The following is a 20,197-nucleotide window of genomic DNA, read 5'->3' as shown; positions in this document are numbered from 1 at the left end:
ACCCTCAAGATTCCTCACTGGGTGGCATTACCTTAGTGAATTCACCATGGTCCTTGGTCTTACAGGTATGAAAACAGGATTTTATGAGTAAACACAGAAATAACTAGACTCTTAGAGACAGGCTTATTATAACTAGGTTCACTTGAAACTAATAGGTGAAATAGAAAGCCAAGTAATTAATTTATAAACAAAGAATATTTCTTTCTGGTGACTAAGGTGCTTATATCTCCTATTCAGGGCCATGATTTTTTGCATATGTGTCTGGTAAGATGAATTATTAAATCAAAGTGTTGCTCAGTAATTGCAGAATCAGAACAGAACAAGGTCTTGAGGTTGGTCTCTCTACTTGTCTCCTAGATTGTGCAGGTGGTTGTACCATCTGAAACCAGTTAGCCACATGGCTATTTGCTTTAGATGATGTCTGCTGACTGCAGATGTGACAATTTCACTAATTAAGTGACATTCTACTGTGTTCCCATGGAACTAGAAAACATTTTGCTAAGTTGTTTTTAAGTCATTCAATTCTCACAAGGCAACCTTATTTCCCTTTTCTCTAAGTACCTGGGGAGGCCTCATTGCTTAATCCTAAGGGCTTGGAATCACATGAAAATAAATTATCTTACCCCCTTCTAAGGCAATGGAAATGTGTATAACTCACTAGATACTACAGGGGTATTTCTAAAAATTACTGTTCTATATTAACATTTTCCTACTCTAATGGGAAAAATTGCTCAGAAGCCTCCTTATTCATTCTGAACAATGGCTGGCAGAGAATCCAGGTTATAGCCAGGAAGGTAGAGGTATGGACTAGAGCCAAGAGCACATGTTGAACCTCTGTAGACATATTCAGCTTCTTCCAGAGAAAAGAAATTCATCTCATTGTTTCCTTGAAATGGGAAAAAATGAGGCAATGAAGCATGAGAGTGGTGTGTGTGTGTGTGTGTGTGTGTGTATGTGTGCATGCATGTGTGTGTGCATGTACTGTGTGACCACTTCCCTTCTGACTCTTGGGTCACGAAGCACCATCTCCTCTTCCCCATTTTCATGCTGGCAGCCTGGATGAAAGTAAACCCCTGATTCAATATTATACGTCTTCCTAGCTGAGCCTGACTAGTAGTAAATGTTAAGGCTTCTTTTACCGGGTAGAGAAGGGGGAGTCCCTGTTCTGACAGCAGATTTGGCCAAGGAAACAGCCTTCCGATTCCTCCCAGTTTAGCTCTAGGCTATTCCTCTTTCAGATGAATGCTATCACAAATAGGCTGAGAAACACCACACAGAGGCTCTGTCTCTGCCCTTGCAAAGGGACAGTGGCAGACCAGGGCATTTTAAAGCCTTTATATGGTGCCTCCTGAGTCGGTCTGAATAGCTCTCAGCTGAAATTGCCAATGGATAAAAGCTCTCTTTAGAAATGGCCCTTCGATGAAAAGTTTTGGAATTCTTAGGATTATAACCCTTCAGCCAAATCCCATTATGTTCTATTTCTTCCTTTGAACTACAGGGAACTGCAGAGGTAAAGCCATTCTAGAGAGAAGGGAGGGGAAGCTATGGAGGGGAGAGAAATGGCTTAGTGTTCTATCTTTGCAAAAGAAACAAAAAAGGTCTAGTTTTTTAACAGAGGTGTCTATGAAATGAAAGCTACTCTCAGGGGGAAAGTTCAGATGCTGCTGTGATTGGGAACTTGGCTGGGATGGCAGCCTCTCCATGAAGCAGGTGTGGAAGACCCCGTTGTCACGCACCATAAAAGCTTAGGCCAAGCTCTGAGTTATAAGATCAGGCAGTCAGCAATTAGACGGTGTTAGGAGATGCCTCTCATTGTTCCTCTCAAGGTAACCCTTAATAATTTTTCCAATTGTGGCCACAGGCCCTTTACTGTCCTTTTTTTCCTTATTTACCATTTTATTAAGCATTTCCTTGCATTCTATCTTCAGAGAGTTTAATAGTCATTAATCGGGTAATTGTCACATTACTGCAAGGAAATTCACTACCAGTGTCGTCAGATGCCAGAAGAGGGAAATGGGGGCATGGAGAGGTTAAGTGAACTGCCCAAATTCACTTAAGCCAGTAACCAGAGCAGAAGGGTGAATACTCTTCGCGTATGATTCCCTGTCTGTGGTGAACCCTGGGAACGGGTGACCGCTCTAATTTAAATTTTTACTTTGAGTGATTTTTTTTTTGGTCACATTCGTTACCCAGTTTTTCTCTGTTTTCCAGATGAGTAAAAGTCTTACAAAGGCTTATATAATGATCTCCAGAACAGGTGCATTCCCAGCCATCACATTCAGAACAAGGCAAATTTTAGAAATTACTGCTGGGGAATACTAGTATTGCAGAAAAAAATGCAAAGACACTCCCTCAGTAGTAATACTTTATGCCTCGCTGTGTTGCCAAAAACTGCATACGTATCCCAAACCCACTACCACCAAAAGTGCACAGAAAACAGTTGTGCACACACAAAGTCACACATACACACACACACAAACTTCCTTCACCCTAGGCCATTACTCTCTTGACTCTAATTACACTGAATTAATAGGCTAAAGATGAGAGTCCAATACTAAGTTGAAACACAAAATTAAGAGATTTTAGCTCCCATCCCCAGTGGTTTTTAATATTTTCAATAAATATACTCCAAAGAAAATTCATCTTCCAGATTTTTCTCAGCCCCTTTTTCTTCCTTTGGGAAAAATGACATGACTTCATGGAGTTAGAAGTGGCTAATAAATAATAGCTTCATAAGAATTACAAATAGTAATAGTCAATGAAATCTTTTAAAGGAATAAGAAGTTAAGCTTTCCCATGATGCTTTGCCTTTTCTTCATTTAAGGCCTGTTTTTAATTTAAGCAGAAAGAATGGACAAGGAATTGTAACGGTTGAAAGATAAAGTAAATCAAAGACAGTACCATATTAAGATCACTTTAACTTCCCAACTCTCCTGCCTTATTGGTTCTTAAAATAGCTCCTGCAAAGGATTAAATAAAAACAATTTTAAAATGAAATTTGGAATTAAATCTATTCAAGTAGGATAAAAAATTAAAATAGAAAATAAGTTTATTATCTTTTATCCAAAAATAAGCATGAGCCGAGCATGAGCCTGCGATAAAGTGGTAGATTAGACCCAAATTAATCTCAGCCAGCTTGTGGATATGGTCTTTAAATTTGAGAACTAAAGATAAGTACTCGCTAAGCAGTTGGAAGGGAGGAGTGGACTGGACAGGGAGAAGGATATTCCAAAAGGAAGAAACAGCATATCTGAAGATTAGGAGCAGAAAGAAAGGGTAACACAAAGATGGAGGACATCTCCATCTTTGGATGTTGCTGGTGTCCTGAGTGTGACTGAAGACAGAAATAAAAAACAAGATTGGAAGGGGAGGCAGGAGCTGACCAAGTAGGGTTTCGCGCTCGTTTGTCTTAGACAGGGCTCATTTTGATAGAGGAGGGAGAGGGGGTGACCTCATGTCTTTCCATCAACTTGTGAAATGATATGAGAAACCCAGAAGAATGTACAATCTATTCTTCACTTAATATTGAAGCAATATGAGCCGTCAATTGCAGAGTTTACATTTGATGGTGATTCAAAAGTGGCTTTCCTGGTCTATTTATAATATAACATAAGTTAATCTTGAGATGTGTCAGAAGCCACCATCCACAAATACAGATAGCAGACTCCTTGGACCATCGCTAATTACATTCTCTTCTTCTTCCACACAACCTCTGTCCTAGTATTTTATCTCCCTCCCCCGCTGCCACGGCTCTAAATCCAAAGCATTAAGTCTAAAACACGGGTTGTTAGTCAGTCTCTAGGTAGATTGTGGCTTTGCAGAGTCTTTGCTCTGGGAGACCCAGCCTGTCCTTCAGTTCATTGTTCTTGGTCGGAGAACTGGCTCAAGTCTGAAAGTTGGGTGAGGGATTATAATTTTTTCACTGCAGCGATTAACATAAGCCTTCTTTTTATGTGTTCTTGTTATATTTTTGATTAAGTCAAAAAATCTTTGTTGACTGCCCATCTGTTTTAGCCCTAGGAACACCATGGTCAATAATTATTGCCACAGATCCCTGTATCAGGGCTGTCTTCGTGGTTGTGCAATCGAAGAGGGGCCCATGCTCAGAAGCATCCCATATTGATTTAATGCTCTGCTCTTACCGTATTAAATTTTAATAATTTTGAACAAGGGTACTGCATTTCATTTTGTTCTGGGCCCTGCAAATTACGCAGCTGACCCTGTTCCGTGTTTCAAGGCCTGTAGGATGCAATTACAGCCATTTTTCCCTTTAACTTACACCTACCATGCCTCTAATGGTTAAGTGATTTACCTGGTCTCTGCTGTTCCAGAATTGTGTTATCCCCATTGACTCTAGGGAGCCCATACAGCATCGGTTAGAGTCCACTTTGGCCTATGTAAGACAGCTACTCCTGAGCTTCTCAGCCATGTGGATGCCCCCTCATTTGCATATTTCTTATTGCTTTAGTGAGGGAGTGTACTCTGAGCCTTCCCAGGGAACACACTTAGCTGATGGGTTCTCAGGTCTAATACAGTACATCCATTCTTGCATGCTGCATCTCTCAGTCTATTAAATCCTTCCTCAATACTCTGTCAAGGTAGCCTAGGCATATCCACCTCTGTTACTGTAGGCCATCATTTTTGTCCAAGCTTCATCTTAGGACCGCCCCCATGTGTGCTTGCCAGGACATTAATTCTTGAGTCACAAGACGGTGTCCCCATATCAATAAATCTCTCTCACCCGGCCTTATATTCCACTCCCCATCCCTAGTCCAGAACCCTCAAGATCCATTTTCAGGCATATTCCAGTGTCATTTGCAACATATCAGCCAGATCCTTTAGCTCTTTTATTTAATAATCCCCTTCTTCCCATAACACAGACAGTACTTCACCAATGGGGCCATGCTGAGACTTGTTTTTATTTTATTCTTATTTTTTATTTTTTGGTGAGGAAGAGTAGCCCTGAGCTAACATCTGTTACCAATTCTCCTCTTTTTGATGAGGAAGATTGCCCCTGGGCTAACATCCGTGCCCATCTTCCTCTACTTTGTACATGGAACCCCTGCCACAGCATGACTTGATAAGTGGTGCGTAGGTCTGCACCAGGGATCAGAACTTGTGAACCCCGGGCCGCTGAAGCTGAGTGTGCAAACTTAACCATGCCACCAGGCCGTCCCCGAGACTTGTTTTTAGTTATTGGTCTAAAAGAAATGAGAGCAGCAGGGCACAGATCTTGAGGAAGACGAGCATGATCGTGGGAGGCAATCAGCTCAAGTGCAGCCTACGTGTGGCCTCCAGGTGAGGGGAAGCTGCTCTGCACTAGCAAGTGGGGCATGTATGTCAACCCAAAGAGTTCGTAAAAATCTGAGGGCTAAAGATTTCCAAGTATATCGACCCGGATGTCTCCGTCTGGGGTTTTAGGTTTTATCAGCACCCTAAGCAAGCATAGGAGGCTTGCTGGGGATGTGTTTATTTGGTTGGTTGGTTGGTTGGGGGTTTTTTGGTAATTTTAGTACTCTCCTAATCAAATACTGGTCATGATTTTCAGGACAGTCTCTCCAACAAAGGGATCTGAGTCTCTTTAAATGCAGCCACACATTTTTGGCTTTCCCACCATACCTTCAGCTGGCTTACCTGAACCTGTCATTTTCTTCCTTCAGAGCTTTGACGGCAGCTAACAAAAACCAATCCCTCAGAGTTTTTATAATTATCATTTCCACCATATCTCTGAAATGCATAAAACAGAGCATTCCCTTCTATCTGTATCTTGTCTCACCACAGGTGGAAGTCTTATTTTGTGCTATACCATGCCAGGCGTTATCACCACCCCACTCATCAATGGCAGTGATGTCCTTATTCCATATGGCCAGCAAAAGGTCCAATTCTAGACTCATATTCTAAGAATCTGCTTCCTAGGATTACTTTCAGGATTAACTGTCTTCATTTTATCCTTCAGAAACAGAACTGAGACTAGGATTCAAGTTCAAGTAGTTTATTTGTGAACATGACACCAGGAAACACTAAAAGGGAGTGAAGAAGTGATACAGAGAAGGGAGAGAAGCCAATCAAAGGTGTTATCCCTGGCAAGCTCAATCCCACTGGGCAACTACAAGAGACAGTGTGGGACATGTGTCTCAGAGTTATCGCACCTGAAGGTTGAGCAAGCAGGGGTATTCATCCACTCCCTCAATGCCCATCAGCCATTGGTTGAGTGTGGCTCCCAGGATGGTGTGTTAATTCCCTGGCACTTCTGTCCTGCTGCCTTCCCTAACCCGTACACACACACATACAAAGGAGGAACCAACGGCCCAAGAAAGCCATCAGGCAAAGAGTAACAAGTTCTCACAGTTGGAATTGGGGCCCAGCAGACACAGAGATGGTAGATTTCAGGAGTATATGGGCAGGGCAATGAGACTACCTGCTTTAGTATTTCTTACAGGTAGTATAAAGTCTTAAGACTTTATATTCTTTCAAAGTCTTTCAAAACAGGTCTCTCCACTACTCTAATTATATATCCAGAGTTCTAGCCACACAGTTTTCTCTTCTTGCCTGGTGCTTCCCCACTTCTGGTCCTTTATCCGTATTGTTCCAGCCACTGGTAGCAAACTCACCTTTCTCTCTTGGCATGGTTAAGTCTTTTCTGTCATTCAAATACAGACCATTATCCCTGAATCTCCACTCTCAAAATTTAGAATTCAGTTCCAGAAGCAGTTATGGAGAACTTTCAATGTGACAAATGTCTTGCTATGTGCAAATGGGTGTAACTATAGGGCCACTAATAAGGATGGGAAAACTTATGAATGGAGAAAGGTTAAAGGAATCACATTTGAAATGTATCTTAAAAGCTGGGTAGAAGTTTACAAGGTAGAAGAGTGAGAGATGGTGTGCCAGTGAGATTAAACAGAGGAAGCTTGTGGCTTCCTGAATGGGTCGAGATTCCAGTGAGTCCAGATTGTTGAGTAAGAGGGTGAGAATGGTAGGCAAGTCACCTACACAGGTTATGGGGCCTAGATTTTGCAGGATCTTGGAGTAATATGGAATATTGACTTTATTATATAGGAAAGAAGAAATGTCATATGAAGACTATCTGCTTCAGTTTTCTTTTACCTATAATATAAAGTCTCGAGACTTCATATTCTTTCAAAGTCTTTCAGACCTGTTTTCTGTAATGTGTAATATAGAATTTTTACTTTATTATATAGGAAAGAAGAAGTGTTTTAATTAGATGAATAATGTAATCATATTCATATTTTAGCAATTATTGGAGATGAATCAGAAGAGTGGACAGAAAATCTAAATGAGATGCTATTACAACAGTGCTTGACATAAAGCCAGGGTAAAAAGCAGGGGATTAGTATTAGAGACGATTTGTGAAAACCGCTTTTAGAAGGAACGTGTAAATGCCACGTGGGCAGGCATCCTCATCTAATTTTGAACACTGCTGTATCCTTTGCATGTATGACAGTTTCAGGCACATAGCAATTGAATGATTGAAAGAATATATGACTGAAATGGTTAATCTCTCTTCTAAACTTTCAGAGTAGCCATTATGTCGCCTATTAATATTGAATTTGTATTGCAATAATTTCCTTCAATCCTATATCCCTTACTGTAGTACTTGCCGACATATTGGCACACAGAAAAAAATCACATTTATACTGCACATTGGGTAAAGTAGAGGGGATTAGGATCTTCTTATGGGGCTTGGTGGAAAGATTATTACATATTTTTCTTTATATTACACAATTATGATATAAATACACAAAAAATTCAGGAAAATATAAATATTGAATTTATATAAAATTTTCAAATGAAATATTTTCAAAAAATTTTAAATTTAGGCTAATATCAGCATATGCCTGTCTCTCAGTCCTCAAAACATAGGTGGGAAGCTCTGTCATAATGAATGAAATAATGAAACTCTTTGTGCCAGGTAATCCCCACAGTACTCCACACAAGCAATTGCAATGCAGTGGACAAAGCAAAAGGGTCAGATATGGTAGGACCAAACTTATCTCTCAAAATTATTACTTCTTACTAACTATTCTATTTTAGCTTACATAACTTAACTTTTTTGAGTCTAGAGTTTCTTCTTGAAAAATAGACTATTAGCTTGTTATAGGATTAATAAGAAAACATATGCATAAATTCTTTGTGCATTGCAAAGTTTTATATCATGAGACTCTCAACATCTATTTGTTAAATAAACATATAAATGGTATTTTCTAATTGGAGAGAGAGTTTACCTTGAAGCTGCTGTGAACTTTGAGAGACTGATTGAATTAAAAGGCTCAGAATGCTCTAGTCACTGAAAATTAGTTGACTGTGATTTTATCACGTCATGTTTTAACTCACCAAACTGATTACAAACATTTAATTTTTGATTTATAAAATAATTTCAAATATTTTAATATATATATAAAAATACATATGAATCAATTAATATGTAATTTTCTTTGTTCAAAAAATATTTGTTGGCTGTGTGCTATGTGCTTGACGCTGATTTAGGCCCAAGAGATAAAGCAGTAAATAAGATACAAAAGATCTTTGTCTCATGAAGTGTGCATGCATGTGTATGCATCTGTTCAATGTTTATCCAGACCATAAAGCTCTAAAATGTTGCACTGTACTATATTTACTTAGAACTCAACATTCAAATGAAATCACAAGGATATATTATTAACTCATTTCAATGGTACTATTTTTCAAAGAAAAAAATAAACCTAAAACAGGGAAATACTATAATAATAATTATGCTTTATCAGCAAGTGATTTAGGGAAAAAATGAACAAGATAGACAAAGAAGACTAAGCAAGCTGAGTGATGAATGAGATGATATTAAAATTTCTGGCAGGGAATATAGGTCATACTAAACACAGAAAGGGGAGATTCATTTTGGTACATAAAAATGTGGCATCTCCATTCGTAGGAACTACTCCCCACATTTGCTCTATTACAAAGCTATTATCTTCTATTAAAATAAAGATTAAATTCTCAAGCTGAAAGAAGCTTATGGAATTAATTATGATGATATGTGAAGGGAAAAGAGGAGATGTTTCCATGGGGCTGCAAATGTATGAGAGGAAAATGAATAGAATGGAAGAAACATCTCCATTTGGGGTTTGTAAAAGACTTTCCAGGAGGAATTATTCAGATATTTTAGAGATGGAATAAGGTTTGGTTTCTACACATAAAATAAGTTTCCTCAGGTAATTTCATGTAAATTGTAAAAAATAACTGTGTTTTTTTGTGAGAAGGTATGGCTTCCCACAATTCTTTGGGTGTTTCCAACAGGACACTCTCCCTACGGGGATTCGTGAGCGAGGTGTGGAAATTTTTCTGATGGAATGATCTCAGAGGATCATGCTTCACAATGAAAGGAAAACGAACCCTCTAAGTGGCTTTCAATCAAACAAGAAAAAACGAAGCAAAAACCTGTGACACAAAGTATTATAGATAGCACTCAGAGATTTCTAAAACGAACTCTAAACTCAAATCAAGAGCAGCATCTGAATGCCAATTATGAGAATTTGTTTCCTTTATTCATATCCACACATTCACTGGCTGCTCCTTCACTTTTCTCCTCGTTTGTTTGCCAGAAAGACAGGTCAACTAATCATAAACAATGGGAGAAATGGTAGTTTAAAAGCAATAAAGTAAAAAAAAAAAAATAAATCATGAAAAGAGAAATTGAAATCAAAAGATGAATGTTTATAATATAGTGCAGGGCAGGGGGTAATCCAGGCAGACTCAATCAGACACAGGGCAACGAGAGTGACTTTATTAAAGTCTTCAAAAAGTCTTTGGGGCCTTGGACACAAAGAAGTCACCAGAGGCCTAAATGTGCTGTACTTCATAGCTCTAGAATTGAGTTTCACACCAATAGGCTGTGGCTTATTAAAAACATATACGCTGTCCCAATTGCCATGCTATTTTGCTGAAGGGTGTAGAAAACTCCTGTGTGACACATAATAGATGAAACGGGACTACAGTGACGTTCAAATCATACCACAAGCACAATAATCTCTAGTTCCAGATAATGTTAATTCTGCAAGTCCTTTCTAAGGTGAATTCAATTTTCATAACTTAATAAGGTACACAAAACCTTAATAATGTGTAAGAATGTTCCAGCCTCTCATAGTGCAGACTTCAAGTATGAGCAAAAATTACTCAAGGTTTTAGGACCGTCTCCAAACCTTAGAACAAACACCCCATGAGATCTTTAATGTCATTACAAAGCAAAGGAGTCTAAGTTTATAGGTTCTCATCTGAAACACCCTAACACAGTGAAGTATGTGCTGGTTGATTTATCCCTTCTGGAAGAATGAAAGGTTGCGTTGGACCTGGTGAGATTTTAACCTGTGATCCTAGAGAATCTTCCAGAGCTTCAAACCTGAAGTTTGATGTGTAACCTACTGGTTTAAAGGAACCTACATATTAGTACTGGAGAGTCTGACATAGTGGGTGAGTACATCAGACATCAGAAAGGACAATTTAGTCAGCGAGACACCTATATTCCCCATTCTAATCACAAAAAAGACGATCTTTCCAAGAGCCACCGCAAGGAGAATTTCGATATGCGCTGAGTGAGAGCAACTCTTGTTGCTGGGATTTTCCTTTACGGAGCTTCAGCCTCAATTTAGAAAAGGGTTTCAATTATTTCTGAGAATGTAGTGCCTTATTTTATTAACAAAATATTTGAGATATATGTTATGCTCAAATTTGTATGATGTTATTGTTGAATATACATCATTCTTGAGTTCAAAGTGCAATAATCTTACTTATCTTGATTTAATTAATATTCTTCAATATCAGAGATCGTTATTACATGGATTTAGGCAGATAAATTACATTCCCTGAAAGACACTCAGCAGACTAAAAGACACTTGGTGAACTGCTGTAGCATCGGCTCTTATTAAGGGGAGCTTTTACAAATGACATTCCCACCCATCACCACGCCACTCCACCTGTTCCACCGAGGCCAAAATCTCAGCCTGAAGAATAGGCTTTCCTACTTTGTTCCTTTCCTGGCTGCTGTTTTTCAGCTAAATCTCCCTAAATATAGTATTTTTCACACTTTATGTTTATATGTTATTTTCTTTTGTGGAAGGGAGTGAGAGAGACAGAGAGAGAGAGGCAGGGAAAAAAGACAATTTCAGAGAGTAAAAGACAAGATCAGTCCTTTTGGACTATGATATAAATCTCAGTATAATCAAGTTTATTTTAATTAGAAGCAGTATCAATTTTTGTGAATATTTACTAGTTAAATTCCATTTTTTTCAGCCACTGTTACCAATTTCTAGCCAAAGGATTAAATTTGCATTAGAGTTAATCCAATTTGGATTTGTCAAAGCAAGCAGACAGCTAAAAAAATAATAATAATTAAAATCTAAATATTTTTTCTTCTCTTCAAAATCACCTTGTCTTGTCTTTGTTTTTATTTTTATTTTCATTTTCATCCTTTCTTATCTCTGTTCTTCTCTTTTTAACATCCTATTCCCCTTCTCAAGAAAATAAGTCTACTTTTAAAATAATGGCTTTTCTATTGCTTTTAATACCGAAAATTAAAAAAAAGAAAAGTTTACTAAAATTTAACATATATAATGTTCTCCCATTTCCCCAACTCTCCCTAAAAAAAGAATTCAGTGAACCTCAAAAGGGAACAGTCACACATCTACATTTAGCACATCTATACAATTTATTGAAAAAATATTTTGATAAAAGTTGCCATTTGCATCTTGGTCGATTTAATTGCCTAGTGACAAGTCTAACCACTTAAAATGTATATTGGGAAAATAAAATTCTTCCTCCTTTGCTTGTGATTGCATATTATTTGCAATATTTAGCATTGCCAGACTAAATACAGGATGCCCAGTTAAATTTGAATTTTAGATCGAGAACAAATAGCTTTTTAGTATATGTATGTCTCAAATATTGCGTGGGACATACACTAAATATTAGTATTTACAATCTGAAATTCAAATTTAACTGAGGGTCCTGTATTTTTATTTGCTAACTCTGGCAAAAGATGAAATAAAAGAGTTTCGATGACCTAAAATGTGAGCAGCATTTTTGATAGTGCAAGATTTTTGTGGAGTTTTCATCTATCATTTGAATAAACTTGCTTGAGACTTCGATTAAAGAAACTTTTTAAACTATTGATACTTATATCTTGATGACTACTCACATATGGATGTTTCTTTTGTAAATCTTAAATAATTTCGTATTAAGGACTGTTATTTTGATCCTGTATCCATGTCTGTTGACCTTTATGGTAAAACTCAAATTTGCATTTTGATAGTACAAGGCCAGACATAGCTATAGTCATAGAAAATGTTTTAGGACTGCAAAGAGTCTGACTTTCTCAAAATTTCTCCTTGGCTCTTTCATCAATAGCAAAATGGGAATTTTGTTGGAAAGGAAGAGATGTATCCCAGATCCCAAAGGCAAGAGTAGATACAAACCTGAGAAAGGGGCTGAAACTGGGAGTTAGCAGCCTCTTCCTGCACTCTGAGGTCTTCACCTTTACTCTTCCCGAAGGGTTGGCTTCAGTCTTTTCTTTACAGACTCTTCTCAGCTTTTCACTCCACATGATGAAATAATGGCACCCCCAAATTCTGACTTTAAATGTACAGGTGCATCCACAATCAAAGACTTCATTTCAGTTCCAATTCCCTAGGAATAAAAATACCACTGTCCCAACATGGAACAGATGAACATCTCTGTGTTAATAAGCTGTGGTCTGGGATGTCATATAGTATATGCCTGACTGATGGTGGCTCACTCTTGGATGGAGACAAGCACCTGTAGAAAAGCCATTAGTGTGTGGGCTGGAAAGATACACCAATAAATATCCACTGCAAGTATGAAGGAAGAGAAGCTTCTAAGTAAAGAGAGACTCAAGATAAATTCTAAAGCATAGGATGAGGTCGGGCTTGGGCAGTTTGATGGCGCTTATCGAGCATCTGGAAACAAGGGTACAGCAAGTACAGGTGAAGACAAAACCAAAGAAAACTTGGCCTCACACCAGAAATCTTAGAGATCCTGAACATTTCAATGCTTGGCCAAGGTGATATTTTAAAAACCTCTTTTCCAGTGTTTTATTTTAATGTCAAACTGAAATTTCAATGTAAATGATTTGTTTTATAATTTTGAGCAAAAAACAAAAAAAAGTCCCCAAACATGTAGTAAATAATTAATACGGGGAAGACACCGTGCTAAGTGTTCTGAAGTTGTTTATAAGGGAGGGTAGGGATTTTTGCATTTTTAGATTCAGGTGTTTGTTCACGACAGTATTAGTTGGAAAAGTTTTGTTTGTTCAATACAACATTGATCTAATGATAGTTTCCTTTAATAATGTTCTAGAAGAAAAACTAGCTCTTACCTCATTAGTTTGTTTAGAAGTAGAGTATGATATTTTTATTTCATTAAACCTTGGTGGAGATTTTTGGTGCTTTTAAATCCAGACTCATGTGAAGTTATGATTTAAAATCTTGCAAGAGGGCTGGCCCCGTGGCTTAGCGGTTAAGTGCGTGCGCTCCGCTGCTGGCGGCCTGGGTTCGGATCCCGGGCGCGCACTGACGCACTGCTTCTCTGGCCATGCTGAGGCCGCGTCCCACATACAGCAACTAGAAGGAAGTGAAACTCTGACATACAACTATCTACTGGGGCTTTGGGGAAAAAGAAATAAATAAATAAAATTAAATAAATAAATAAATAAATAAAATCTTACAAGAGTCTGCTGTCTCCAATGACTTACTAATTCTTATCGGAGCTTTCGTTAATAATAGCGAAAGCCAACTATAGCAGTTAAAGGAAAGTGATGGACGTGAAAGTCTTAAGGTGAGACTAACTACTCCTGAAATAAATTTTAGGTTTGTGAAGGCAAAACAAACGTATTTAACAATGATCCTGTGCCAGGCACTGTTCTAGGCACTTCAGAACACTTAAATATTGACTCATTTAAACCTCGAAACAATGCTTTGAGTTCAATGCTATTATCACGATAATCTTTCAGATACAGAAACTGAGGCACAAAGAAGTTAGATTTCCCAAGGATGCACATCCTACGAGTGGAGGAGCCAGGGTTTAATTCCAGGCAGTCTCGCTCTGTGGTCGGCGCCACTTACACTGCTGTACGCTCTCAGCTAAGGCAGTAGCACATTGATTAAATCATAAAAACGGTATTTTTAAAAAGCAGGAGCTAAGTATTAATAGAGTTGTTCATGCTCCAAATTAGGCATTAGGCTTATTTGTTTTAAATGTTTAAATGTTTCCATGTTTATGATACACTTCCGCTTTCACGTTCTTTTACTTCTGAATAAATATTTATTATATTAAACAAAGCGTAGCACCAACAAAAATGCTGTAAACATAGAATAGTTCTGACTGAATATATTAGAATTCATTCCTAAGAAATCATACAAGGAAAAGGTATAAATAATTTTAAAAGTCCTTACAATCATTTGCTTAAAATAAAAATCAGGGAAACATTATATTATAGCAGGCTAACAGCATTCTAATAAAAGCTGTTTTCTCAATTTGATTTCTCTTTAAGGGCTGGTGATATTTATGCTAATAAAAGTATCTAGTGTATGACTGGGAGATTCTGTGTAACATGAAAAATTATACGGCCTGCCACTGTTCCAAGAAATAATCACTTTAATAATGATAGAAAAAATCCTGGTTATTAAAAATAACATAAAATAAAACCTTTCTTTATTTTGGCAACAGCCTCAAAATCATCAATTATACTTCAAGTTCACTCTAAGTTATAAAACTGTCCTGGAATAAGTTTGTGTTATTACATAATTTCTATAAACTTAAAACTCCCTTTCCACCTCCCTCAAGCTTTAATAAAACAGGCAAATATACATCTCAATGGCAGATTAAGGCTTTTTGGTAGCTAAACCTAATTAAAATGGCAACATTCCAAAGGTTTCTTTACCAGGGAGCAAGGACATTTGTAAGGGATAAAAAGATACCAAGCATTTTGATGCATTTGTTTCCAGTGTTGAAATGTGGCAACAGAAAACACGGGTTGATATTGGCTAAGCTACAAGCAACATCTGAGTTAGATGTTTAAAAAGAGCACAAGGAAATCAAAGCAATTAAATGAATTTTTATTTTAGGTTGTTGTTTTGCCTGTTATTTCTGCCTATTTCAGTAGCATAGAACTCCCCAAAATGTGTCCCAGCATATTACAGTCCCCTGTAATATTGGAAATTTCTGATATAGAGAGAAATTCTACAGGAAAGAAACTGGTTCAACTTTAATTAACCCAGCATTTCCCAAATTCACTAACCATGAAATATTTTCCTTTTTTCCTCCTTGCCAACATCAACTACATTCCTTTTGAGTGGAGTGTTGTTTCGGAAGAGTTGCTCTGCATACTGTTCCACAGCGTTTTAGAATATCATTACTAAGTCTCGAATGTTTTAAGTGTTTTTTGTGTCCTGAAATTATTTCACAGTGGCCATATATATTCTGTGTATTAAGATGTCCAAGACAGAGATGCAATGAGACAGGAAATATAACTTTCCGTGCCACTGAGAGGAAATGTCCGGGCACTTATAAAAGCTGCTAGTTTGTAAATTCCCTGCTCCCACATTTCCAATTATTGCCTAAAAACATTTCAAGGGTCCAGATCACACTATTTTCAGATTCATTTCATAGCTATCTTAGTATCTCGAAGCGTACCTAGAATAGAGGAATCTGCCAATGAATGTTTACTGAATCGAATTAAAGAACTCAGATTTCTGCAGCCTGTTTTCCTTCTGTAGCTCCTAAACCCTTGGAATTAAATACTAGCTGAAAACTGGCCCTGACTTTTTTTTTTTTTTTTTTTACTTTGTGTTCATGATGGGATTTAGCAACGGGTGAACTAACAATGAATTTCAAGTACACAAATGAGATAGGCGGTACATACAGGTCAAACATTTTTTAATTCTTAATTTGATTCATATATACAATAGGATTGAGAAAGCTAACAGTACTTTTTCTGATGCTTTTATTTATTTTTATATTTTATTTTACAAAGAATGAGACACACTTTTCAAATGACTATATCAACTGGATGCATAATTTCCTTTTAATTTCATCATTTCAAAATCCTTTGGATTTTAAAACCATGAGAGAAAGATATGAACACACTGCCGGGGGCCATTTTCCTTGGGAGCAAATATTTCAGATGAACAAACTTCGCTGAGCAGAAATATTTCAAAGCAGAAGTTTGTTTTTTCTCAGGTTACATTTTTCACCTGCCATGTGGCACAGGACGAGCAGACAGGAGGTTATAAGTACAGGATTGGGAAAAGGCTTTCTTTCACACACAGTATAGCTTGTGCCTCCAGCTAGTTAAATTCTGTTCGGACATGCAGATAATGAATATGTTCTTTAATATAGTCACATTCCTGTTCTTGCAGAAACTTTTATACTAGACACCATTCCCTGAAAATAAAAATAAAACTCAGCATTCATTCAATGCTAAAGGAAAAAATTATTCAGTAAAATAATAATCTAAAATTTGTCACCTGATGTTTACTAGCACTTTATATTTTTCATATGTTTTAACAGTTAAAATAGCCTGACATTTTCTGCATAACTATGACCTTGAATCAGCTTAGCAAGACAAAATTCTAAGCCTCGATTAAGTACTAAAAGTGAAAACACATAAAGTTTTTTAGCATCTGCTAGATTACTAATAGCAATATATGAGCAGACTTATTCAAATATTTTAAGCTTAAAATTTCAAAATTTCAAAAATTTGCCATTTTCAAATAAAAAATTTAGTCATGATTTTTTCCTTTTATTTAGGCAGATACTTTTCCTTATTTCAACTTTCGTGTATGAACAGTTTTACCTATTTGGTAAATAAAATTACAGTGCATTAGAAACTTTTTGCACTGACATTTATACTCCAAAATATAATGAGTAGTTTTTGGTTAAAGAAATGAAAATTGCTCCAGGTATGTCAAGCAGAAAGGGATTTCATCTAGAGGATTAGGGTTAAAAACATGCACTAGAACCGATCTGCCTCCTTCCTTCCTTCCTTCTCTAAAATTAGGCAAGGGCAGTGATGGTTACCTGTGGGAGGATGGTACCTTGGAACAGAGAGTTAGGGTAGTCTGGTGGCAGCCAGGAATGACGGTTTGCACAAGGTTCACATGAGGACAGCATGTTGGAGCAGGATGGCAGGAATGCCCCAAAGGCAATCAGTAACGACAGCCTATGAGAAGTTGACACATTGGAGCAAGGCAGTAAGTGCAGTCTGGCAGGCCCGTGATTAGCTACACTGAAGGAATTGAGAAAATAAGCAAATGCATGGAGAACAATGGGAGCAGGTTTCTCACTGAAGCAGAAGGAAGGTTTAAATACGGAAATGAGGAAAGCTGAAATAAACCTATGGTGTTAGATTCAAATTGGAGCTATTGATGTAAACTCATGGTTTGATTGATGATGATAGATAGATAGATGATAGATAGATATGTAAAAATAAAGACATAAAGGTGTGTTGAGGGTACGTGTGTTTTGTGTGTATGCATGCATATATACGTATACATATATATATATATATATCTCCTAGCTCTGTCCAATAAGTGTTTCTCGATGTAACAACACCCCAGTAGCAATAAGCACTCACAGCACCCAGATCTTGATTTCTAAATACAACTCTTCACTAAAATGAACCAGGGATCCTGGAGAAATGGCAAGTTCTAGGGCTGGATTTAGAAAACTATCATATGTGCCTGGAAATAATGAAGTATATAAACAAGTAACGAAATATTCAAAGAATGAAAGAGTTTTGAAGGCAAATCAAAGGGACAAAGAAACCAGCTTAAATGGGCTCCCATTGGCCAAATCTAATTATAAGCATCAAAATAAATAATGCTAGTAATGAATTTTAACCCACTGAATAAAATAGAATACCTTAAATCCATATGGATAAATAAGTGAGGAGGAGAAAAAGCTGTTCCTTACAGTAATGTCAACCAGCAAATGTAGAAGGAATGATTAAATTACAAAACTTGGGGGGCTGGCCCCGTGGCTTAGCGGTTAAGTGCGCGAGCTCCACTGCTGGTGGCCCGGGTTCGGATCCCGGGCGCGCACTGACACACCACTTGTCCGGCCATGCTGAGGCCGCGTCCCACATACAGCAACTAGAAGGATGTGCAACTATAACATACAACTATCTACTGGGGCCTTGGGGAGAAAAAGAAAAAAAAAAAAGAGGAGGTTTGGCAATAGATGTTAGCAAAAAGAGGAGGATTGGCATGGATGTTAGCCCAGGGCCGATTTTCCTCACAAAAAAAGAAAAAAAAGAAAAGAAAAATTGCTATTTTGCAATAATCACAGTACTGATTTGGACAAGTAATATCAATGAATACTAAAACTATTGGGTGAGAGTGAAATGAGGAAAGTGTTAGTAATCTAATCTCAAATATTTCCACAGAAAACATTTATTATTTATGAACAAAAACTTTACAGTGGAGAATCCTAGTATTCACGATCTTAATCTATCAAAATTTAAACCACCAGTAATGGGACAAATCAACATTGTGTGCTACCAGATAGGACATAATGAGAAGGACACCGCCTCACTTCTGTGCTATCCCTGCCAAAAATGCATAACCTGGGTCTAATCATGAAGAAATATCAGACAAATCTAATTGAGGAGCATTCTACAAAATTTCTGCCCTCTAATCTTCAAAAACATCAAGGTCATGAAAAGGAAAGACTGAGGCCCTGCTCCAGATCGAAAGAGACTAGAAAGGCAACCAGATGCAATGCATAATCCTTTTGCCATAAAAGACATTCAGGGATATTGGTGAAGCTCGAATGCGATCTCTAGGTGAAGAGTATATGGGGGTTTGATACATCATTTTTACAACTTTCTAGAAGTTTGAAACTGTTTCAAAATATTAATTTAAAACAAAAAGCACTAGAATGACTAAAGAATACAGGTAAGATGAAGATGCTGATGATTCTTAATTTGCAACTAAGCGTTCAGAGCTTTGGGAAGCTGCAGGAGTTTCATGAAATTGCTAGTGACGATCACAGTTGCTTCCAGAAATGAGCAGATTCAAAACTAAACACACAAAAGCTGTTGCAAAATTCCAAATGTGAAAATTCACACATCTGTCAACCACTGCCAGAGAAGCAATAATATGGCTTCTGACTGTGCTCTTCCTTCCAAATCTCTCGTGAGTGATTCTCATTAGAGGAACTAACCTGGAATACTGCTGGCAAGGGCTTTTGGGAAATGTAGTTTGCAGACTTTAAGGCTTTGGTGTGCATAGAAAGTGGATAATACCAACAATCTGGCACAAAATGCATTACAGGTCAGCTCAATTAATACAAGTTTGACTGCTTTTTGTTATTTATTAATAAACTTAGGTTTGTGATTTGAAGGTAAACTGTTTCACTTTTTAACTGCCTTTGCATATCAGTTTATTGTTCAATAAGTTTCTCTTGTTTCCTGTGCACCTAGTAAATGACAGGCTCAATTATAGGTGCTGAGGATTCAATGATCAACAAGCCAGAGAAGGTTTCAGGCCTCTTTCAGTTTGCAGCTCTTATGGGGCCTAGAGAGACAGTAAGCAAATTAGTAAAAAAGAAAACATCCAGTACAGACAGGTAGCATGAATGAAATACAGAGGGTCATGGGACAGAGAGAACCTGGGAATGGGGGAGTACATTGCTTACAAAGGTGAGAATGAGCCACTCATTGGAGTTGGAGGAATGACATTCCGGGCACATGGAGCTGCAAATCCAAGAGCCCAGAGGAGGGAAGGGTACAGAAGCAGGTGGAAAGAAAGATTTAGGGCTAAGGAGTTTGGTTATTTCTCTAAGTGCAAGGATAAGGTAATTAAGCAGAGAAGTGATGTGATGTAATCTTTGTTTTAAAAGTATAATTCTGGCAACTTTGTAGACAAGGGAGCATAGGGAGTTGGGGCAAAGGATGGAAGCAGGGAGGAAGAACTAGTGGGTTATTTTACAGGACAAAATAAATAATCATGATAGACTCCAGAGATACAGACAGGGAAGAGACAGGAGATGTGTTTTGGAGGTAGAACTGGCAAGACATGCTTTGCTATCCTTATATTATGTACATAACGTTTGTTGGTTGGTTGGTTTGGTAGCTCAGAAAACATTCTGTATGCTTCACCGTGGATAAAGCCCCTGAGTAGGACAATTA

The 20,197-nt window shown here is 37.6% G+C and overlaps 1 long non-coding RNA gene across 1 annotated transcript in view; it reads right to left on the bottom strand.

Annotated features, from left to right (window-relative positions):
* The window catches only part of LOC147918070 (uncharacterized), an 86,039-nt gene extending 71,741 nt beyond the window's left edge, over positions 1 to 14,298 (bottom strand). Inside the window, exon 1 of the long non-coding RNA XR_015556174.1 lies at positions 12,465 to 14,298. This is a non-coding gene — a long non-coding RNA (uncharacterized LOC147918070). The remainder of the gene's footprint in view (positions 1 to 12,464) is intronic.
* Between the last annotated feature and the right edge of the window lie 5,899 nt (positions 14,299 to 20,197).

Source organism: Ceratotherium simum, chromosome 2, assembly GCF_057802395.1.
Source record: "Ceratotherium simum simum isolate JZ-2026a chromosome 2, ASM5780239v1, whole genome shotgun sequence".
NCBI lineage: Eukaryota > Metazoa > Chordata > Mammalia > Perissodactyla > Rhinocerotidae > Ceratotherium > Ceratotherium simum.
The sequence above is the reverse complement of the archived record's forward strand: the minus strand, read 5'-3'. Positions and strand labels throughout refer to the sequence as shown.